Below are 23,370 nucleotides of genomic sequence, written 5' to 3'. Positions count from 1 at the left end.
CCCCAGAGCTGTCCCAAACTGCCCCCTCCCAAACTGCCCCAATTCCAGCCCCAGGGCTGTCCCAAACTGCCCCGTCCCAAACTGCCCCAGTTCCAGCCCCAGGGCTGTCCCAAACTGCCCCAATTCCAGTCCCAGGGCTGTCCCAAACTGCCCCAATTCCAGCCCCAGGGCTGTCCCAAACTGCCCTGATTCCAGTTCCAGGGCTGTCCCAAACTGCCCCGATTCCAGCCCCAGGGCTGTCCCAAACTGCCCCAATTCCAGTCCCAGGGCTGTCCCAAACAGCCCCGTCCCAAACTGCCCCGATTCCAGCCCGAGCCACAGGGACTTTTCAATCTCTGGGGCAGCACAAGCCCAAAGAACCAAACCCTCCCTGCCTGGCCCTCCTTATCCCGCCAGCAGCACCCCCAGGGCAGCTCCCGGCGTTATCAGGGCACCACAGGCACCAACTGAACCTCGGGGACAGCAGTGACACCGTCAGAATGTCCCCACCTCGGGAGGGACCTGTGCCCCAGCTGCAGGGAGGGGGGGAGCACGGCAGGATTGGGGAACAGGGATGGGGACACAGGGATGGGGACACAGGGATGGAAGGACACAGGGATGGAAGGACACAGGGATGGAAGGACACAGGGATGGAAGGACACAGGGATGGGGACACAGGGATGGAAGGACACAGGGATGGAAGGACACAGGGATGGAAGGACACAGGGATGGGGACACGGGGATGGGGACACGGGGATGGGGACACGGGGTTGGAAGGACACGGGGTTGGAAGGACACGGGGATGGGGACACAGGGATGGGAAGAACACAGGGATGGAATGACACAGGGATGGAAGGACACAGGGATGGAAGGACACAGGGATGGGAACATGGGGATGGAAGAACAGGGATGGGTGCACAGGGATGGAAGGACACAGGGAGGGGGACACAGGGATGGGACTAAGGGATGGGGAAACAGAAGTGGGGAGAACAGGGATGGGGACACAGATGGGAAGAACACAGGAATGGGGACACACGGATGGGACGCAGGGATGGAAGGACACAGGAACGGGGACACACGGATGGGACACAGGGATGGGAAGAACACAGGGATGGGAAGAACACAGGGATGGGGACAACACAGGAATGGGGACAACACAGGAATGGGAAGAACACAGGAATGGGAAGAACACAGGGATGGGGACACAGGGATGGGAAGAACACAGGGATGGGAAGAACACACAGATGGAAGGACACACGGATGGAAGGACACACGGATGGAAGGACACTGCAGCTCCCAGGACACCCAAGCTCCTCGGGCCAGAGCGTTGCTGCTGCCTCATCCAGCAGGGATCCCTGCCCATCCCCAGCCCCGCTATCCCACGGCTCCTCGTGGAGCTGAGCTCATCCATCCCTGCAAGGCAGCAGCTCCCAGCAGCGGGAAGCAGGAGGTGGCAGGCCCAATTAAGCAGGCTCCTGCTGATTAAGAGAAAAAACGCTAATTCCCCCACCCCACCACGCTCATTTCCTCCTCTTTCATAGCAACCAGCGCTGTCTGAGGAGCGCTCAGAGGTTAAGAGGGAGATAGTTAATTAATACTGTAATAGCCTAGCCCTTAATTACCCCTGACAGAGCTCAGGGGGCAGCGTTCAGCACCATCCCCACGTCCCACTGCGAGATTCCAGCCTGGAATTCGCTCTGCTCTCGGGGGAAAGGACAGACCCAGCACCATCCCCATGTCCCACTGCGAGATTCCAGCCTGGAATTTGCTCTGCTCTCGGGGGAAAGGACAGACCCAGCACCATCCCCACATCCCACTGCAAGATTACAGCCTGGAATTTGCTCTGCTCTTGGGGGAAAGGACAGACCCAGCACCATCCCCGCATCCCACTGCGAGATTCCAGCCTGGAATTCGCTCTGCTCTCGGGGGAAAGGACAGATCCAGCACCATCCCTGTGTCCCACCCTGTAATCCCAGCCTGGGACCGAGGTGTGGGATGGCTCCTGTCTGCTCTGAGCATCCTCCCCCAGCCCTTTTGGGATCACAGCCCCGTTCCCAGCCCTGCCCCATCCCACCAGCACAGGCTCCCTGGCCGAGCTGGGAAGGATGCACCCGGATCAGAGCCATCGCTCTGAGGAGCCCCCAGTGACTCCAGCAGGTTCTGTCCTTCACTCTGGGAATCCATTCCCAGAGCCCCCAGGCCCTGGAGAGGAACAAATTCTCCCTGAGGGAAGAAAACAGCCCAGGAGGGAGAGGACCCGAGTGCCCTGTGCTGGCACCAGCTGTGTCACCTCCCAGATGCCATCCCTGAGCTGGCAGGAGTTGGGGATCCACCCCGGAGCCTGGCGGGGTGTGAGGGGAGGAAGGAGAGGAGTGTGAGGGGAGGAAGGAGAGGAGTGTGAGGGGAGGAAGGAGAGGAGTGTGAAGGGAGGAAGAAGCGTGCAGGCTCCAGGCAGGAGGAGCTGGCGAGGAGCGGCGGAGCCGGTGCTGCAGCTGAACCTGCCCGGAATAATAAACGGCAGCCACGGCACCTCCGTCCTGCCAGGGACAGTGCCCGCAGCCAGGGCCACCGCCCGAGCGTGGCCTGTGCCCACCCCAGCCCCAGGACCTGCTGGACTCAACCTCGGAGACCGCATAGCGCTTGAAAAGCGACGAGGAAAAATGAATCAGCTGCAGGTGCCACAAGTGGCAACTTCAGCCACGCCGTGGGTGGCCCTGATGCCATGCTGGTGGCACCAGGAGCCTGGCATGTGCCAGCAGCAGCCGTGGTTGGGTCCCTGGGTGAGGACAGGGATCTTCCTGCCTCAGGACATCGGATCAGATCCCGATGGACAGCGGGAGCACTGCTCCATCCTCCCACGGATGATCAGAGATGGAGCAATCCCTGCCCAAGCTCAGGAGGTTTTTCCATTGATCCACGAAGGAGGATGAAATCCATGCCCCAGCTGGGACATCTCCCACCACCAGGCCAAGGAAAAGCATCACCAGCCACCACATTCCCTGCCCAGAGCCACAAATGCCAGCTTGGATCAGGTGGATCAAGGTGGCATCACCTTCCCCAAGCACCTGGATCCCAGCCCCACACTCTGCCCCTCTCAGCAGCACCCACCAGGGTCCATCTCCTCTCCCAGTTTGGGAATGGGGTGTTGGGAACACTTGGCTGCTGGAGGTTGCCATGGCAAACTCAATGTAAAGCTGTCAGGGATGCTGTTTATGTTGCCAAGTGGGGAGGAAGGGAAAAAAAATAATAAAAATTAAAAAAAAAAAAAAACAACTCCCCCAACATTACCCTTCCTTGGCTCGGGTTTGAGATTTTTTTCTTGTTGGGACTCTGAAGCTGCATCTGCAGCGGGATGAGAGAGGCTGCACGGACAGGGCCGTTCTCCAGATGGACAGACGGACTCCACGAGCCAAAGTAGCCAATTAAAGCAGTAACAAAACGGCCTTGGAGCACCTTTGCTGCCCTGCCGGCTGCAACTGCCCCTGGAGAGGCCACACTGCTCTCCCTCCCCAGCAGGACCCCACTCACTCCCCTGCGAGCTGGGCCCACGTGGGAGCGGGGCTGCGGGGTCACAGGGAGCTGAAAATCCTCTGGAATGGCTGAATCCAGGGAGGAATCACCGGGAGGGACCCGTGCGGTGCTGCCGTCACCGGGGGTGGGTTGAGGAGGGGACGAGACCCCCCCGCAGCCCCCCGGAGCCAGCGGAGACACCTTCCCAGTGGGAATGTGGGAGCAGGGCTCCGCACTGGGACCTGGGCACCGCCGTCCTGCCCCACGCCAACAGGTGACAGCCTTGGGGACAAGGGAGGGCACCGGGGGAGGGGGCACAGCGGGGCTGAGGCGGGTCCCTGTGCCACCAGGACCCCACGTGGAGCGCGTGGCGCGCAGCCCGCGGTGCCAGCGGCTCGTGGGGGGTTTCACGGGGTCCCCGGTGCCCACCTTCGGAGCCGGCGCGGAGCCCCGCGGGCAGCGGGGGGGGGACCCATGGGGGCCCCTCCCGTGCACACTCACCAAATCGCAATGTGCAGATGGCAGCGGCTCCCGCTCCTGCTCCTGCCTGTTCCCAGCAACACCCCTGGCAAGGGAAGCCTTCCCTCCTTAACCCCTCCGGCGCCGGGCGAGGCCACCCGCAGGGGACACCGCGGGGGTGTCACCTCCCCTGCGGCGGGGAGGAGACAAACCTCACAGGGACAAACCTCATGCTCAGGGCTGGCTCGCAGGGTCAGGGGACATCCCAGCCGGGATTGTCACCCTCGGGGTGCAGAGCTTCCAGGGCAGGAGGGGCAGGGTGGCAGAAGGTCACGGTGGCGGAACTCCATCCTGGTGCCACGGAGAGGCGAAGGGGACAAGGCAGGCTGTGACAGCCCGGACAGACCCCCGGACACTCAGGGACCTTGTGCCAGTTCAGGAGGACCTGTCCCCTTCCCCCGGTCACGCCGGTGTCCCCTCGCCCCGCTCCCTGCCCCGGGCGGCTGCAGGTGCCGAAAGCAGAAGCGGTGGCACCCGGGGACAGCCACCTGTGGCACCCGCGGGATGTCCCCTCCTCCCGCCGCAGCATCCGCTTCCTCCGCCAGGGGTGGGGACAGCGACACTGCCCTGCCCGGAGGGGGGCCCCGACAGCGACACCCCCGCCACACCTTGGGGACACTCCAGAGCCAAAGCCTGGCACGGGGGACACCGCGGTGACGGCCAGACCCGCTCGTTCCTGGCGGGGCAGAGGGGGAAGGAGCCCGCAGGCTCCATCCTGTGATGCGGGGGGATAAACGTCGCGGGGGGGGATAAACGTGGGGGGAAAGCCCTGGAAAAGGAGCAAGGAAAACGCCCAGGAAGCGCTGGGGCCTCACGGAGCGCGGCGGCAGCAGCAGCGCTGTGCCAGGGAAACTGAGTCACCGGCCGAGTGACAAAGCAGCCACGGAGCAGTGGCGGAGCCCAGGGCGCGGGGCTGGGGCTGCAGCCCGGGAATTCCTGCGGGAATTCGCTGCTGGGATCCGACCCCTGAGGCTGCTCTCGCCAGCCCCCGCGGGCAGGGCAGGGCAGGGCAGGGCAGGGCAGGGCAGGGCAGGGCAGGGCAGCCTCGCCCCGTCCCGCAGCCCCGCGGGTCCCCGCGAGTGCCAATTCCCGTCTCCCGCAAGTGACAATTCCCGCCGCTCCTCCGCACCTCCCCGTCCGCGACAGCGGGCTGGGGACGAGGGAGGGGACACGCCACGGCCACCGCAGGCTCAGGGTGCCACACGCTGTCGCCAGGGAGCCGCTGGCCCCGCGGTGTCACCGTCACCCCCGGTGACAGCCCCGTAGTATTTCCTCCCACACGGCTGTGCCAAGCGCACAATTCCCGGTGCCAGCAGCGCAGCCACGGGGCTGCCACGTGCAGGGCACAAGGCTGGGGGCCTGTCCCCAAACCAGCTGTCACCCCCTTGGCCGCAGATCCTCGTCCCTGCACAGGTGACACCAACGGTGGGGAGGCCACCAGAGCATTGTCCCATCCCTGGCTGCGTCACACCATCCTCCTCCTCCTCCTCTCCTTCCTCCTGCCAGGCCATGGGACCAACAGGAGGGATGGCAGCAGGGCCAAGGTCACAGGGAAAGCAGAAGGAAAAGGCAGGAGGAGGTGACATTCCCCAAAATGAATGTCCCTGCCGCCACCCTGCAGGGCACTCACGCGGCCGCCACCACCCCGCTCATTCCAGCTGCCCTGGCTCCCATTTTGCTCCTATTTTGCCTCCTGCTAATTGACGTTGGAAAACTGCTGGGTTTTGGCGTGCCCAAGGCAGCAATTAACTCCTGCAAAGGGCAGGGAAGAGGCTGGAGGCGGAACGCTGGGCACGGCCTTGGCATGGATGCGGCGATCCACGACGTGGCTCCTTAAATCCTGCTGCCCTGAGCCCCAAAACCTGCACCCCTGAACCCCCAAACCCACAGCCCTGAGCCCCCAAACCCCACAGCTCTGAGCCTGCTGCCACCAGGGGCTGTGACAGCCCCGGCTGGTGCTGTCCAGGCCTCCAAAAGCGTCACATCCACGTGCCAAAGCCAGCGGCGCAGCTGGCGGTGCCGGGGGTCAGGAATCTGCCCTCGCCCCCGGCCGGGGCTTCCCCGAGGCCCAGGAATTCCAGGGAGGGTGGAAGCAAAGGAAAAGCAGGGAGCCTCCAGGCGAGCTGTCAGGGGGAACGTTTCCATCTAAGGCCTTGGTATTTCTCTGGCGGCGCCTGCACTAAATCAGCGCCGCTCCTCTCATTATTCTCTCGTGCTTTACAAGGTAGCACGGCCGGTGCAGGAATGCAGGAGCACGGGGAGCAAAGCCAGCCTCTCCTGCAGCAGCAAACACCTGCAGGCCTCACCCTCTGCAGGGGCACAGCATCCCCTGGGCAGCCCCTCTGCCACCTCCCGAGCAGCCTCGGCACTTTGAACACCAGAATGGTTTTGTTTGTGATCGTCTGGCCACCAAAATCAGAGAACACGGCTTTCACCTGCCGAGTGCAACACCCAGAGGATTTTAATAGGGACATGGTGTAGTGCTGGATCTGGTACTGCTGGCTTAAGGATTGGACTTGACAATCTTAAAGATCTTTCCCAACCTCAACAATTCTGTGATTCTACTCAGGAGCCCTCAGGTAGGGAGGAGTTGGGCTGCCTTGCTCTTTGCTCTGCATCTCTCCCTCTCTCCCCAAATTAACCTGGTCCCTGGAGGCGACAGTGGCACAGCCCCGGTGCTGCCAGGTTGGGAGGATTGTCCTGGATGCCAGCACGAGGTTTTGTCCACTCCTTCTCCATCCCACCTGGCACCAGGAAATGGGTTCTTCCCAGCCTGGGAGCACTGGGAAGCCGGCATGGGGTGATGTGGCAGCGGCTGGCACACAGTGGGTGACCCTTCTCTCCTCTCTTCCCTTCCCTCCGGGCAGATCTGCTGCAGGGAGGTGTCCAGGGCAGCAGCTCCCAGCCCGCTGCCCCCTCCACCTCTCCTCCCTCCTCCAGACCCATGCTGGGCTTGGCTTAGCGCTGATTCACAGCCCAGAGCAAGTCCAAAGCCGAGGTTTGGGATTTGGGACTGGAGGATGGAAACAAGGCAGCAAACCAGGCCCTGGGGCTGCTCTGGCAGCACCTCCAGGATGGACACGGAGCAGCGGCCACATCCCAGCCCTACCAGAGCCACCTGGACCCTCCCAGTTCCTGGCACACCTGGCCAGCAGGGAGGTGACACCGAGAATCCTGGCAGGATGGGGATCCCATTGGCAGGGAGATGCTGCAGCCCCAGCACTTGGATGCTGTCCTGAGATGTCCCTGAGGAGCAGGAGAGGCCAGGGAAAGGCTGGGGGCAGTGTCCGAGCTGGCCAGGCCGGAGCAGAGGCCACAGGGCCGAGGGCAGGAGGGAGGAGCCCGGAGCCCTCTGCTCCAGAGCCGTTCCTGGGCACAGCCCCAACCAGGATTTTGGATTTTTGCATCCCAGGACAGCGGGATTTTGACAGGAGCTGGGGCAGAGCCTGGTGGATCCCAGCCCAGGGCAGGGATGCTCCTGCCATTCCCAGCCCTCCCATGGGATGGGGCAGCCCAGGAGCAGTTGGTGTCCAGCTCATCTCCCCACACACCTGACAGCCCCAAACAGCAGAGATCCCATCAATCCCGACTCCCACCTTCCCACATCCCGTTCGGAAAGCGCAGGAATTTCAAACGCGGCTTAAATGAAATCAAACCCAGAGCACGGGGCAGTCCGAGAGGCAAAACAACACTCGGGGGACAGGAGAGCCACCGGGCAGGACAGGAGGACACAGGCACGGTATTTTTAGCAGGATTACACAGGGACAGGGGATTCCTACCCCGAAGATCCCTGGGGGCTGAAAATAAGGCCCGTCACTTCCTCCAGGAGCAGCCGGGGGAAGCATCTGCTGCTCCGGGAAGGTGGCAGGAGGAGAGGGGCAGCCAGTGGGTTTTGGGGTGCCCGGGACACCCTGGGGCAGCGGGGGGCACCTGGTGGCTCACCTTGTCACCGCCGGGAGCTGCTTCCTCTTCCCTGCTCCGTGAAGAATCCCGTGGGAAAAAAAAAAAAACCAAACCGGCAGCAATCCCTCCCAAAAAATGCCCCTCTGGAGCACAGCGGGGGAAACTGAGGCAGGAGAGGCGGAGCTGGTGGGACACCAAAGGGAAAGTTTGGGGATCCCCTAAAGCTGGGGATGTGCCAGTAGGGGATCCCCAACAATTCCAGATGTGCTGTAGGGGAACCCCAACAATTCCAGAGCGGGAAGGGCGCTCCAGCACCCAGATGCCGAGGGTGGCAGCAGCCCTGGGGACACGGGGAAGGGCTGGGGACAGCAATGCCCCTCCTGCCACCGCCACCACGTGAGCCGGGATGGGTGTCCCTGCTCCCAGCTCCGAGAATTCCTGCTCTGGATCACATCCCTGCCGGCCACCCCGTAACTCCTGCCAGCCCGGCTAGCTCGGATCCCTCTCCCCACACTCCTCCAGCCCTAAATCCATACTTTCCCAGCAAAAAAAAAAAAAAAAAACAAACCCAAAAAAAACCCAAAAAACCTGAGCCCAGCGCGGATTTTCTAATGGACAAATCGGCAACAAGGGATGGGAGAGGGCTAAAAAAAAAAAAAAAAATTAATTAAATAATAATAATAAAAAAAAGTCTGCGAGTGCTTTTCACTGCTGCAAAGGGTTAAAAAAATAAAGTCGGGAAAAGCGATAGGAAAAACACACGCGGCTCCCAGGGAAGAACTCGCCGGCTGCTCCCGTTTCCCTTCCCAACATGCCCCGCTCCTGGGAAAGTGTGGGCTGTTTTCCATATATAACTGCGAACTGTTCCATGCAGTAAGAAGTCTAATTAAAGGGAGCCAGGCGAGCAGGGGAAGGAGATATTTATCCCGGAGAAAAGAACCCCCATCCTCAAAATCCTAAATGCAGACCCTCGCCCAGCAAGGGGGGGAAAAAATAAAATTCCTGTGGTGGTGGTGTGGAGATCGTAAAAATAAAAAGAAAAAAAATAAAAAATAAAAAAAAAAAGAAAAAACAGGCAGGAGAGGCAAATCAAAGCTTGGAAAATATGGAGAAATAGGAGGGGAGAGCCAGATGGGCCAGGAGAGCATGGGGAGGGGCAGGGCAAGGAGGAGAGAAAGCTCCTCCGAGCTGGGATGAGCTGGGAGTGAGGTGGGAGGGGGCACAGGTACCCCCCGGGAGCCTCCCAGGGTCCTCCTTCGCCCCGAGGTGGGAGAAGCGAGGATTTGAGCAAACAGCAGGAATCGGCTTGGAAAATAAATAAGAAAGCGAAAATCTACGCGGGCGGGAAGGGGCTGGGGGGTGGGAAATGCCTGGAGGCACCGGGAGGGACCCAGGGAGGGTGGGAGAGGCTGGGAGGGAAGGGGCACCACCCTGGGCACCCATCCCGGGCACCCACCCGCTCAGGGGGTGACCCACAGGGTCTCACCCCACCCCGACACCCCGGCCCAGCTGAACCCCACCGGTGTTTTGGGGGAACTGTCTCTTCCCGCGTCCAGAGGGATGGAAAAAAAACCTTGGAAAAACCCTGGGTGTGCTTTTCAGAGGCGCTTTGTTCGAGCTGTGCTTCCCACCAGCGCCAGGCACTGCCCTAATCCAGAGCAGGCACCGCATTCCCGGTTACCGGGGCTTGTCCAGGGGGAGCCAGAGCAATTAAACACCGTTATCGGGCTTCAATTAAGTGCTGATTACATGAGTTTGGGGAAAGGCACCACCACCACCATCATCACCATCATCACCATCATCACGGGCGAGGATTCCAACTGGATGAGGCTCTTTGCTCCCTAAAATTGCACTTTGTCCTGTTGCCACCCCGCAGTCACTCCGATCTGGAGCCACTGAGTTTGGGGTGTCATTCCCAGCCCTGTCAGTCATTCCCAGCCCTGTCAGTCATTCTCAACCCTGTCAGACATTCCCAATCCTGACATTCCCAGCCCTGACATTCCCAGCCCTGTCAGTCATTCCCAGCCCTGATATTCCCAATCCTGACATTCCCAACCCTGACATTCCCAACCCTGACATTCCCAGCCCTGTCAGTCATTCCCAACCCTGACATTCCCAGCCCTGACATTCCCAGCCCTGTCAGTCATTCCCAACCCTGACTTTCCCAGCCATGTCAGTCATTCCCAACCCTGACATTCCCAGCCCTGTCAGTCATTCCCAGCCCTGTCTTTCCCAACCCTGACATTCCCAGCCCTGTCAATCATTCCCAGCCCTGTCATTCCCAACCCTGACTTTCCCAACCCTGTCAGTCATTCCCAGCCCTGATATTCCCAATCCTGACATTCTCAGCCCTGACATTCCCAGCCCTGTCAGTCATTCCCAACCCTGACATTCCCAGCCCTGTCAGTCATTCCCAACCCTGACATTCCCAACCCTGACTTTCCCAGCCCTGTCAGTCATTCCCAGCCCTGTCATTCCCAACCCTGACTTTCCCAGCCATGTCAGTCATTCCCAACCCTGACATTCCCAGCCCTGTCAGTCATTCCCAGTCCTGTCATTCCCAACCCTGACATTCCCAGCCCTGTCAATCATTCCCAGCCCTGTCATTCCCAACCCTGACTTTCCCAACCCTGTCAGTCATTCCCAGCCCTGATATTCCCAATCCTGACATTCCCAGCCCTGACATTCCCAGCCCTGTCAGTCATTCCCAACCCTGACATTCCCAGCCCTGTCAGTCATTCCCAACCCTGACATTCCCAGCCCTGTCAGTCATTCCCAGCCCTGTCAGTCCCAACCCTGACATTCCCACCCCTGTCAGTCATTCCCAGCCCTGACATTCCCAGCCCTGACATTCCCAGCCCTGTCAATCATTCCCAGCCCTGTCATTCCCAACCCTGACTTTCCCAACCCTGTCAGTCATTCCCAGCCCTGATATTCCCAATCCTGACATTCCCAGCCCTGACATTCCCAGCCCTGTCAGTCATTCCCAACCCTGACATTCCCAGCCCTGTCAGTCATTCCCAGTCCTGTCATTCCAAGCCCTGTCATTCCCAGCCCCACCTCCACACCCCCGCCCTGCATCCCAGCAGTCCTGACCTGCCATCCTGTTTATGCCGCATCCAACCCCACGTGCTCCCCCCTCCCAGCTGCACCAGTAACCCCGGCAAACTGGGATATCCCTTCCCTCGGATAGACGTCCCTGCAAGGAGGGATCGGGGCCTTCCAGCCCCTCGTGCACGGCCCCAAAGCCAGGCTTTGCCATAAATGTGCCATAAATCCCAGCTAACCAAAAAAAAAACAAACTGCCTGCAATGATGCTGGGATGGAATCCCACAATGGTCTGGGATGAAAGAGACCTTAAAGCTCATCCCATTCCCTGGGCAGGGACACCTCCCACTATCCCAGGGAGCTCCAAGCCCAACCTGGCCTTGCTTGGATGAGCTCAACCTCAGACACAACGGGAACAAGGACACGGCGCTGCCGGCGGGGCTCGCACCCCAAATCACGCCCCCCAAAACCCCACAACCTCTGCCCAGCCTCCAAACAAGAGGGACAAAGCGGCCCCGGGGTCACCCGAGGTGACAGTGGCCACCGGCCCCTCTGTCCTGGCCGGCCGGAGCTGCGGGAGGCTCTGGCACGGCCGGCCCTGCCCCAGGTGGGGCTCTAAGCAGCAGCGCTAATCCAGGGATAATTGCGGCTTTAGCAGCGATAGGGCCCAGATTAGTGGGAAAATCCCGGTGTTAGGGGCACCGAGCTGGCACCGAGCGGCGCCGGAGCCAACGGAGAGAGGGATCCTGGGAATACAGCGAGGGATCTGCGGGATACAGCGAGGGATCCCGGGAATACAGCGAGGGATCCTGGGAATACAGCGAGGGATCCCGGGAATATAGCGAGGGATCCTGGGAATACAGCGAGGGATCCCGGGAATACAGCGAGGGATCCTGGGAATACAGCGAGGGATCCCGGGAATATAGCGAGGGATCCCGGGAATACAGTGAGGGATCCTGGGAATACAGCGAGGGATCTGCGGGATACAGCGAGGGATCCCGGGAATACAGCGAGGGATCCTGGGAATACAGCGAGGGATCTGCGGGATACAGCGAGGGATCCCGGGAATACAGCGAGGGATCCTGGGAATACAGCGAGGGATCTGCGGGATACAGCGAGGGATCCCGGGAATACAGCGAGGGATCCTGGGAATACAGCGAGGGATCCTGGGAATATAGCGAGGGATCCCGGGAATATAGCGAGGGATCCTGGGAATATAGCGAGGGATCTGCGGGATACAGCGAGGGATCTGCGGGATACAGCGAGGGATCCCGGGAATATAGCGAGGGATCCTGGGAATACAGCGAGGGATCCGGGGAATATAGCGAGGGATCCCGGGAATATAGCGAGGGATCCCGGGAATATAGCGAGGGACCTGCAGGATACAGTGAGGGATCTGTGGGAATACAGTGAGGGATCCCGGGAATGCAGCAAGGGATCTGTAAGAATACAGTGAGGGATCCTGGGAATACAGCAAGGGATCCCAGGAATATAGTGAGGGATCTGCAGGATACAGTGAGGGATCCATGGGAATACAGCAAGGGATCCGTGGGATACAGCGAGGGATCCACGGGATACAGCGAGGCATCCCAGGAATACAGTGAGGGATCCATGGGAATGCAGTAAAGGATCCTGGGAACACAGCAAGGGATCTGTGGGAATACAGTGAGGAATCCTGGGAATACAGTGAGGGATCCTGGGAATACAGCAAGGGATGCTGGGAATACAGTGAGGGATCCATGGGATTCAGCAAGGCATCCCAGGAATACAGCGAGGGATCCACAGGGATGCAGAGAGGGATACAGTGAGGGATCCACAGGAATACAGCAAGGAATCCGTGGGATACAGAGAGGGATCCTGGGAATACAGTGAGGGATGTTGGGAATACAGTGAGGGATCCTGGGAATACAGCGAGGGATGTTGGGAATACAGCGAGGGATCCATGGGATTCAGCAAGGCATCCCAGGAATACAGCGAGGGATCCACAGGGATGCAGAGAGGGATATAGTGAGGGATCCACGGGAATACAGCAAGGAATCCGTGGGATACAGAGAGGAATCCTGGGAATACAGTGAGGGATCCCAGGAATAGAGTGAGGGATCTATAGAAATACAGCAAGGGATCCATGGGAATACAGTGGAGGATCCCGGGAACACAGCGAGGGATTCCCCGGACACTGGCACCCAGCACGGACACACACACCCGTGGCTTAGGGTGTGATTCCCGCTCCCCATCCCAATGGAAAAATGCCAAACCCACGGCCAGAATTCCCCTCCAGCCCAGCTGTCCAGCCCGGGATTGCTCTGCCTGCTGGAATCCCCTCCACTCCCAAGGCTTTGGCTCCTCTTCCCTTTCCCAGCATTTTCCCTGCAGTATCAAGGGCCTTCCTCACCCTCTCCATCACCTTCCACCGAACCCAGGCAGGGGCTGGGCAGGGGGGTTTGCTCCTGGAATAACGAGGAGAGTGGGAATGCAGGGTGGGAGCTTGGATTGGGGTTGTCCAGCACTGTTTGGGATCCCCCAGAACTGTTTGGGATCCCCCAGCACTGTGTGGGATCCCCCAGAACTGTGTGGGATCCCCCAGAACTGTGTGGGATCCCCCAGAACTGTTTGGGATCCCCCAGCACTGTGTGGGATCCCCCAGAACTGTTTGGGATCCCCCAGAACTGTGTGGGATCCCCCAGAACTGTGTGGGATCCCCCAGAACTGTTTGGGATCCCCCAGAACTGTGTGGGATCCCCCAGAACTCTTTGGGATCCCCCAGCACTGTGTGGGATCCCCCAGAACTGTTTGGGATCCCCAGAACTGTGTGGGATCCCCCAGAACTGTTTGGGATCCCCCAGAACTGTGTGGGATCCCCCAGAACTGTGTGGGATCCCCAGAACTGTGTGGGATCCCCCAGAACTGTTTGGGATCCCCAGAACTGTGTGGGATCCCCCAGAACTGTTTGGGATCCCCCAGAACTGTGTGGGATCCCCCAGAACTGTGTGGGATCCCCAGAACTGTGTGGGATCCCCCAGAACTGTTTGGGATCCCCCAGCACTGTGTGGGATCCCCCAGCACTGTTTGGGATCCCCCAGAACTGTTTGGGATCCCCCAGAACTGTTTGGGATCCCCCAAAACTGTTTGGGATCCCCAGCACCACCTTGGCTGCTCCCACACTCGAGGGGAGGCAGGTGCCAGGTGAGGAGGCTGAGATTTGGGAAAATCCCTCTGCTCCCTGCTGGCTTTTCCTGGATCCCTTCCCAGCGACCCTGTCCCCAAAGGATCACCCCAAGAGGAGGCAGATCCCAGCTAGGGACTGAGACACAACAAGGCCGGGCGTGCAGGCAGCTGCATCCGGGGGAGTGGGAGGAGGAAGGGAGGCTCCCTCATTGTCCTTTCCAGAGAGAAAAGGGACAGTCCCGAGCCTGGAAGCGCCAGGAAACACTTCCAGCTCCTCGCTCCAGCCCTCGGGGCCGCAGGGCCCCGTCCCCCGGCGCTGCAGAAACTCCATCTGCAGCATCTTCCCGGGATTCCATGCACTTCACGTCCGACTGCAGGAGCCGGAGGATCCCCTGGCTGCTGACCTGCACGGAAACACCCGGCTGCTGCTGCTGCTGCTGCTGCTGCAGGAGGGAGGGAGGGGCAGCAGGGGAGGAAAGGCCATTCCTGCAGCCGGCTCCGGGCAGGGGATGCTCCAGCAGGTGCCCGGTGAGGTGAGACGGGCACGGAGCGCATCCATGGATGGGGAGAGGTGGGAAAACAGTGCCAGGAAGGGAAGCAGGGATTGGGAAGGGGTGAAAGGCAGCGGGTCAGGAGCTGGCACAACAGAATCCAGCAGTGGATACGGAACGTGGATGGGTTTTGGGCCCATGGGATGGGCTGCATCCATCCTGGAGAATCCATGGATACCAGGACAGACCCCTCTGGATGAGCTTCCCCCAAAACAGGGAGAAGCATCTCAGCACCCCACCCGTGGTTCCAGCCTTTTCCACCCCCTCTAGGAGCCCCAGCCAGCACCCAGCACTCTCCAATAAATCCAAAATGTCCCTGAGATGATAAACCCCTGGATTTAACACCCCGTGGAACAGCCAGGCCGGCTCCCAGGAGCACAGCACACCCCAGGGATGCCAGAGCAGGTAGCAGGATGAGGTTTTCCAGCTGGATTTCCCCATGGGGATGCTGTTTACTTTGTCTTTCCCCCAGGAAATCTCCTGCTGACTCAGGAAACACCCTCAGGCACAGCTCTGCAGGGAGGAGACACTTCCCAGCCACAGCTTTGGTCCTTCCTTTCGTTTTTTTGGCCACTCCAGTTGGGGTCAGATTGGAGAGCAATCAGTCACTTGGGAAATAACACCACTCCAGGCCTCCTCCCTCAAAGAAACCTCAAAAGACAGCATTTAAGGCGAGCTTAATTTGGACAACTAAAAATAGCCAGCACCAGTCACACTGGAAAATGCAGGATGTGGAACTTCACCCTCTCCCAGCTCCAGCCTGCACACAGGGGTTTGTGGCCCCCAGCCCCACAGATTTGTCCCTAGGGATGAGCTGGCTCCCACAGGGAATCCAGCAGGACCCTCGGAGGCCCATCCCAGAGCCCTGCCCGGCTGCTCCGATGAAAGTGTGGGGACCCAAAACTTTCCCAGGCAGGATGTGGTGACTCAGAGCCACGTCTGCAGCGGGACACCCAGGAAAGATCCCAGCCACGCTTCCCAGCTTCTCCCAGCCCAGCCAAGTCTCTGATCCTGGCTCCCTGCAGCTGATTCAGCCCCGGGTGAAGGCAGCCAGGCCTGTGCCATCGGCATGAATCCTGGTTGTCATTCCCGCTGCTCCAGAGGCTGTCACCCACACTGTGACCCCTCTTCCAGCCTCGCTCCAGCCATCCTGGGGCTCCTCCAGTGCCAGCCTGGCATTCCCAGCTGCCGGCACGGCCACAAATCCAGCCTGCCCTCATTTCCCTGCGCTCCCCCTCCTTGCACCGAGCTCTCCCTCCTTGCACTAATCCCTCCCTGCTCCAGAGGCAGGAATAATGTTTAACTCAGGTTCACGCCAGAGCACGAGCTCCCTCTCAGCCCGGGTCAGCCCCAGGCGTGTCCCCAGCACCGAGGCCATGCCGGATCCCCGCTGCTGGCGCGGCCACGTGCCCGGCTCCGGCAGGAAGCCCCTCTGGAGCGGGAAGCTCCGGGAAGCTCTCGGCACCGCGCGCTGCCGGCTGCCAGCTGCAGCGATCCGTCACGCCGGGACTGGGACGCAGCCGGGCTGAGCTCTGCAGGTGCCACGAGAATCCCACAGCCGGCACATCCCGCTCGGAGCCATCCCAGCTCCCCCGGGCTCATCCCAAAATCAGGGGCCTTCGACAGAGCAAGGATGAGAGGGGACAGTGCTGGAGGACTGAGCCATCTTCTGGCTCGTCCCGGTGTCCCTGGGCTGCCTGTGGAATGGCAGGAGTGGGAAAACAGCTTTCCTCCAGGATCCTGGGCTGTGCCCCCAGCAGCATGGGGTTATTTTTAAGAAGCTGGCGAGAAGGTGGGAAGGGAGGCGAGGAGCTGGAATGCCATGAGGGCCACGCCACTAAGCCTCTGGAAAGGCTGGAGCCCCGGAGAGGCGAGGCATCGAGGCATCGGCATTCCCAAGCAGGAACAAAAGGCGAGAAGCGAAAAGCCGAGGGCATTCCAGGGGCCACGGGCACCTCCCGGCCGAGCGAGGGGTGGCGAAGGGACAGTAAAGCTCCAGCTGCTGCAGCAGGGTCCTTAATTAGCACCTCGAGAAACAGCGCCGAAAATCAGACACCTTCTGCCCGAAATCCGAGCCCGGGGCTGAAAATCCCATCACCGAGCCCGATGCTCAAAGAGCAAAGGTCACTTCCAACCCCACACAGGCCCTGCCACCGCCCCGCGGGGCTGCACTGTCCCGCAGCCCCTGGATTCACCCCCTGCCCACCGCCAGCCCCCCCAGACCGAGCAGCGGCAGCACGGTGAGGGCCAGCGGCTTATTTTTAGCCTGGAGAAGGCAGGAGCCGGGAGCAGCCATCCCGACTCTTGCCCTTGGCATGGGACACGCCGCTGTCCCCCCCCGGGCCGCCCGCACCCCGCTGCCCCCCGGCTCTGCAGCGCTGCGTGCCCCCCGGGCTGGCATCACCTCCCCTGGCACGGCTCCTGGGCCCGGGCAGGAGGAGGAGGATGCTGGGCTCAGCCCTGGAGCCGGCCCCGCGGCACAAGGAGCGGGATTATTTACAGCTCCTTAACGGAGCGAGGCAGGGCTGACCTTTCCGAGCCGCAGACAAAGAGGAGATGTCGGGAATCGCTGCTGCGGGACCCTTCCCGGCCCGGCGGGATGAGCTGGGGGGGCCAGACCCACGCTGGGGGGGGGTTCGGCAGCGGGGAGCCGGCCAAGGCCACGGAGAGCCAAGCGCGCTGGGATCCCAGCCTGGGAAAAGGAGGGATCGGATTCCTCCCTCCCCGGCCCCGCCGGACAAACTCTTCCGGGTGGGGACTCCTACGCGCCGCGCTCTGCCCAGGCACGGCTCGCTGCTCCTTCCCGCAGCCCACGGCTGCCTCGGCGGCAGCGAAACGCAGCGATACGGCACGGAGTGGGAAAATCCGGACTGCTCCTCGCCCCCGGCGCCCCGCTCGGCTCAGCCCAGCTGCCGACTCATCCCTGCCGTGGAAGCGTCGAAGGAAAAGTTTCCCCGTCAGCACAAAACGCGGACACTTGGCCGAAGCTTCCCCCTTGGCTGCTGCTGCCCTGGCCAGGAGTTCCCCACGGCGGGGACACGCCAGGGCCCGGCCCCGAGTGGCCGCAGTGGGCGGGGGTGGCAGGGGATAGTGCCCTGTGCCCCTGTGGTGTGACACCGGTGTGACACTGGTGTGGCACTGGTGTGGCACCGGTGTGGCACTGGTGTGGCACTGGTGTGACACCGGTGTGGCCCCGGGAGCTGCCACAGCCCCTGGTGCCGCAGGGAAGGGAGGGATCCCCGAGGCCAGGAGGTCTCCCATTGGCACTGGGCAATGGATGATCGATCCCATCTCACGATGGATGATTGATCCCACGATGGATGATCGATCCCACGTCCCTTCCCTCGCTCCGAAGCTGCAGGATTTGGGCGGAGGGCTGCTGGTGTCACAGCTGTGTGTCCCCTCCCCAGCCTGCACTCTCCTGGTCCATATTTAGATCCCCATGTAGGACTTGATGCCATGATCCAGAAATCCCAGGAAGCTGCCCAGGAGGACTCCACCAGGGTCCCCACGTCCCTCGTCACCAGCCTGGGCCACAGTGGCCTGGTCACCCTGGAGGGAGCAGGGCCAGGCCCAAAAGGGAATCCCACAACCCCAATTCCCGATTCCAGGCACCTCTCTGGGCATCAGCTTCCCACGTTCAAATCTGAGACCCCTCCCAGAAGCTCACAAATGCAGGAGGACTCCGAACTCAGCTCTTACTCACAGAGAGCTCTCCCAGGATTTAAGGTGCTTAATTAGCGGTTTAAAAGAGTCACCAGCTGAGTGGGTGACACCCCAGCGGGTGTCATGCACTCCACAGGGCTCCAGCTTCCCTCCTGTCCCTACCCAGGCTTACCTTGTGTCTTTTTTCCCTTTTCCTAATGATCCAGCAGAGGGGCAGGGTTTAGAAGTCCATAGAAACTCTATTATCCCCGTGCATTAAAGCCAAAAGCAACTAATTAAAACATCAAAGTCACGGGGTTCATTAGCTCAGCCTCAGCGCTGGTAGGAGATGAGAAGGATTGTGGCTGTCACCTGACTGCTCCCAGGGACCCCAAGGCTGGCCCTGCACCCCAAAACACATTCCCTGTCCCAGTGTCACTGGGAAAACCAGTGGCTTCTGCTGGAAAACCACTGGGCTGGGCAGGATCCTGTCACCTGCCTGTCCCTGTCCCCCAGCTGGTCACCTTTGCCTGCACCAATGCGGAGAGGAGGGAGGCTGGGGACAGCTCTGCCACCTTTGCCATCAAAGCTCCTTCCTCCAGGAGCACCTCCAGCCCCATCACCACCCATCGGATCCCTATTCCCCCGGCAGAACACAAGGGGGACAGGGATGGGTTCAATTCCCAGCTCTGCACACCAGAGCCCCTCCGGTGTGCCAGAACAGCCATTCCTTACCAGGAATGCTGCAGCATCCCTGGATCCAGGAGCTCCCAGCAAGCCACAGGAGATGGGGGACACCAGGGAAGTGGCACCGCTTGTGCTGCAGTGGCTACTTCCCATCTAAGGGCCTGCATCCATCACCATGGTCACACTGAGCACTGGTCACTTCCAGGGCCATGGTCACACGGAGCACTGGTCACTTCCAGGGCCATGGTCACACCGAGCACTGGTCACTTCCAGGGCCATGGTCACACCGAGCACTGGTCAGCTCCCACTGCCATGGTCACACCGAGCACTGGTCACTTTCACTGCCATGGTCACACCGAGCACTGGTCACTTTCACTGCCATGGTCACACCGAGCACTGGTCACTTCCAGGGCCATGGTCACACGGAGCACTGGTCAGCTCCCACTGCCATGGTCACACCGAGCACTGGTCACTTCCAGGGCCATGGTCACACCGAGCACTGGTCACTTCCAGGGCCATGGTCACACCGAGCACTGGTCACTTCCAGGGCCATGGTCACACCGAGCACTGGTCACTTCCAGGGCCATGGTCACACCGAGCACTGGTCACTTCCCACCTAAGGGCCTGCATCCCACCGTCGTGGTCACACTGACCATCGGTCACTTCCCATTGCCATGGTCACATGGAGCATGGATCAGTCACTTCCCAAAGGACCTGCATCCCATCGCCACGGCCACACTGACCATCGGTCACTTCCCAAAGGCCCCGCACCCATTTCCACGGCCACACCGCGCCTCCCCGCCGGGGCTCGCTGTCCCCGCCCCAGCGAGTGCCTTCCCTGCCCCGGCGCTCCCGGAGCCCAGCGGGATCCCCGGGCTCTCTCCGCAGGTTTTCCGCCGGCTCCTTTCCCAGCACGGCGTAGCCTTGCCCGGCGGGGAGGAGCCGTGGGCGAGGAGGAAGCCGGAGCTGCCAGCCCTTCGCCGGGCCCTGCGCGGGGAGCAGCAGCGGTAAACGGGCGGCGGCTGCGAGTCCCCCCCATCGCAGGGATTTGGGTCCACAAATCCCCGCAGGCACCAACCCGCGCTGCTGGAAGGGGCGCGTGTGGCCACTGCGGGAAAACTCCGCTCGTGGCCTACCAGGGAGGAGAAACAGGAAGAGGGGAAAAAAAAAAAAAAAAAAAAAAAAAACCACACAACCCGAGAGAGGAGCGGGGAACGCGCGGGGAACGCGCGGGGAACGCGCGGGGAACGCGCGGGGAACGCGCGGGGAACGCGCGGGGAACCAGCGGCCCCGGCGAGGGGCGGGCGGGGAAGGAGCGGGCTCGTCTCCCAGCGCTTGGGGACAAGGGGAAACTCCATGCTCAGCTCCACCCCGGCGCTTTCGACTGCTAAACAATAGTGGAGAGGAGCAGCCGTCCCTCCCTGCTCTTACTCATCCTGCCCAAGGACCTGTGCCACCCTTCGGCTGCCCCCGCCCTGCCCGCGGGCTCGGGCACGGCGGCTCCCTGCTCCGGAGGCGCAAGGCTCGGGTGACAGCGACAGATTCCCCCGGGAAGAGATGCGGACCCACGGCACGCGAGCGGCGAGCCGGCAGCGCAGGGAATTCCCTCCGTCATCATCGCCAGCGGAAAAAAAAAAAAAAAAAAGAAAGGGAAGAAAAAAAAAAAAGAAACCAACACCCAACAACAGCAACAGCCTGCGCCCTCTCAAACCTCTCTACCTGCAGCGCTCGCAGCACTTCCCAGCGCTTTTCCAGCCGGGAAGGAAGCAGGGAAGGAGCCGGGGCTCGCACGGGGAGCGGCAGCCACGGCCCCGCCGGCGGCCAGGGCGGGACGGGGCCGGAGCCCGCGGGGAATGCGCGGTGCCAGGGGAGGAATGGGGAAGCGCTGCCTCCTGCCCTGGGCGCTTCCCAGCTCCACTTGCACCATCCCGGCACCGGCACCTTCCCCGTGCCGCGGCCATCCACGCACCCAAGGCAATCCAGCCCGGCCTCAGGGAGTCACAGGATGGAATTTGGCCTCCAAGCCCACCCAGCGCCCACCGTTGAGGAAGGGTCCTCCACCCCTCAGATCCGAGGGGCACCCACAGCCCTCCTGAGCCGCCAGCCTGCCCGCAGGGAGGGTTCCGGGGGGGGGTCACCCGAGGGGGCAGCCGGGGAGGGAAGCCCAGGGCCGGGGAGGGATCCCCAGGGCGCGGCGGGGTGGGGCTGGCGGAGCGCGGGGGCGTCAGCCTCTCTCGCTCATGATTTAATAATTTAGGTGCGTTTCAGTGCTCAGAGAAGCGAAAGATTGAGGGCAGTGTCTGGAGCCAGGCAGGGTGCAGGCAGCGGTGCAGCCCCTGTCTTGTCCACGCAGCCCAGGGGGTTTGGGGTGGGGGGCTCAGCTCGGGGTCCCCCGGCCCCAGGACGGCTCTGGGTGCCCCATGGCGAGTTCCGAGCACTCACCTCCACCCCAGCTCGCTGCCCTCGGCTCCTGCCCGTCCACCCACGTCCAGGGCTGCCAGTCCACGGCCACGGGCAGAAACTGGCTGCACTGGTTTGAGCTTCGCAATGCAAACCCCCACCCAAGCTCAGGTCTCCAGAGATAAGAGCACAATAACCTATTGTCCCTCCTCCCCTCCCAACATCTCCACTCGCCTCTGGCGAAGCAGGGAGGGACCACCCAGCTCCGCACAGCCCCCCCGCCCCCGCCGCCGGCAGCCCACGGAGGGCACGGACCCACCAAGCCAGGCCAGGGATGCTGAGAGGCTCCGGAGCCCGGGCTGGGATGCAGGGAGAGCGCTGGGGACAGAGGCAGGAGGAGGCGGACGAGGCCAGAGCCGGGCCGGGCTTCCAATAGATTTCCTGATTTATTTTTTTATTTATTTTCCGCCTCCCCACTCCTGTTTTCTCTGCCGTGGCTCTGCCCAGCTGGATTGGTGCAGGCAGGAGGGGGACGTGCCCAGCCGTGGCGTGGGCAACCCCCCACGCACCTCCCCACCGCATCCCACCCTCCCCACGCGCCCCCCACCCGAGTCACCCCACTCCAGGCAGGGAGCAGCCCCCTTTGCTGCCCCACGCGTGGGGAAAAAACCACCCCAAACCCACCCACGCAGCACCTTCCCCGCTCTGTCCTTGGGCTGCCGCAAGCCCCCCTCCCCTTCCCCCGCCTCTTCCTTCCTCCATCATCCTCCTCCTCCCCGCAATGCCACAACTCGCTGCCTCCCAAAAATCCAGCAACACGCGCGACCGGGAACCCCCCACCTCCCTCCCACCCCAGCCGCCTCAAGGGCGGGCAACAAGTTGTAGGATCTGACCGGAGCGTCCTCCCCACCCCAAATACCGGGGGGCTGCCGGACTTGCCCCCCACAAGATTTTGGGGGCTGCGCTCCCCGCAGCCGCCCACGCCCCAGCGCGGCCGGACCGCGGTCGCCCCATCACCCCACCCCTCTCCCACGTGGGATTGGGGTCGGTGGGGTTCCCACGCCGAGCCCCCCCCCGTGATGTAGGAACCCACGCAGAGCCCCCTCCCGTCCCACCTGCTGCACTGGGACGGAGCGGGGCGGTGAAATCCCCGCTGCCAGCGCCCCACCCGCCCGGCACGGCGGGGGCAGCGATGCTCCCACCCACCCGCGCCCCCCGCTCCCACAAAGACCCCCCCCCCCTCCGCGGCCACCCCACGCCACTCCCGTGCGTCCTCCCCCCCCCGTGTCCCCAACACCTCAACCCCCCGCGGGACCCCCGCGCCCGCGGTCCCCCCGCGCACTCACCGGCTCCGGTCCCACGGCGCCCGGCTGGCGGCGGAGCCCCCGCGACTGGCCATGGGATGGAGGGGGAGCGGTCCCGGAGCTAACGGGAGAAAATGCTTGTCATGGCAACCCCCGTGCCGTGCGGGGCCGTGCGGGGCCGGGCCGGCGAGGGAGGGGACGGCGGGCAGGGAGGGGGAGGGCTCGTCCCAGCCCGCCGGGGGAGGGGCTCCCTTAAGGTGGCTGCACGCCCCGACGGCTGCTTAAGGGGGCCGGGGACAGGAACGGGGTGAACGGCCCAGCGAGGGGGGGACAGCGGGGTGGGGGACCCCAAACTGGGGCAGGAGCCCACGGGCAGAGTGGGGGGTGCACGCCTGGAAAGGGTGGGGACACCCCCAGGTAATATGGGGGTCCCCAAGCAGGGTGGGGACACCCCCAGGCAATATGGGGACCCCCCAGGAAGGGTGGGGACACCCCCAGGCAATATGGGGGTTCCCCAAGCAGGGTGGAACACGCTGGACAGGGCGGAGGGTGCACTCCCAAAAAGGTTTGGGACACCCCCGGGCAATGTGGGGACACCCCCGAGCAATGTGGGGATACCCCCGGAAAGAGTGGGGACCCACCGGAAAGAGTGGGGACAC

At 62.1% G+C, this 23,370-nt stretch overlaps 1 protein-coding gene across 9 annotated transcripts in view; it reads right to left on the bottom strand.

The window, feature by feature from the left end:
- The window catches only part of ATP2B4 (ATPase plasma membrane Ca2+ transporting 4), a 65,526-nt gene extending 42,613 nt beyond the window's left edge, over nt 1-22,913 (bottom strand). For 6 of the 9 annotated variants that reach the window (XM_068173134.1, XM_068173137.1, XM_068173128.1 and 3 more), the window contains exon 1: nt 22,754-22,913. The gene's annotated coding sequence lies outside the window, so the exon portion shown is untranslated. Of the gene's footprint in view, nt 1-17,205; nt 17,347-21,449; nt 21,474-21,726; nt 21,751-22,753 lie in introns of those variants that run through there. The other 3 variants (XM_068173132.1, XM_068173130.1, XM_068173129.1) reach the window with 3 other exon arrangements.
- Nucleotides 22,914-23,370: the final 457 nt, after the last annotated feature.

The sequence above is a fragment of the Anomalospiza imberbis genome, chromosome 26 (genome assembly GCF_031753505.1).
Source record: "Anomalospiza imberbis isolate Cuckoo-Finch-1a 21T00152 chromosome 26, ASM3175350v1, whole genome shotgun sequence".
NCBI lineage: Eukaryota > Metazoa > Chordata > Aves > Passeriformes > Viduidae > Anomalospiza > Anomalospiza imberbis.
The sequence above is the reverse complement of the archived record's forward strand: the minus strand, read 5'-3'. Positions and strand labels throughout refer to the sequence as shown.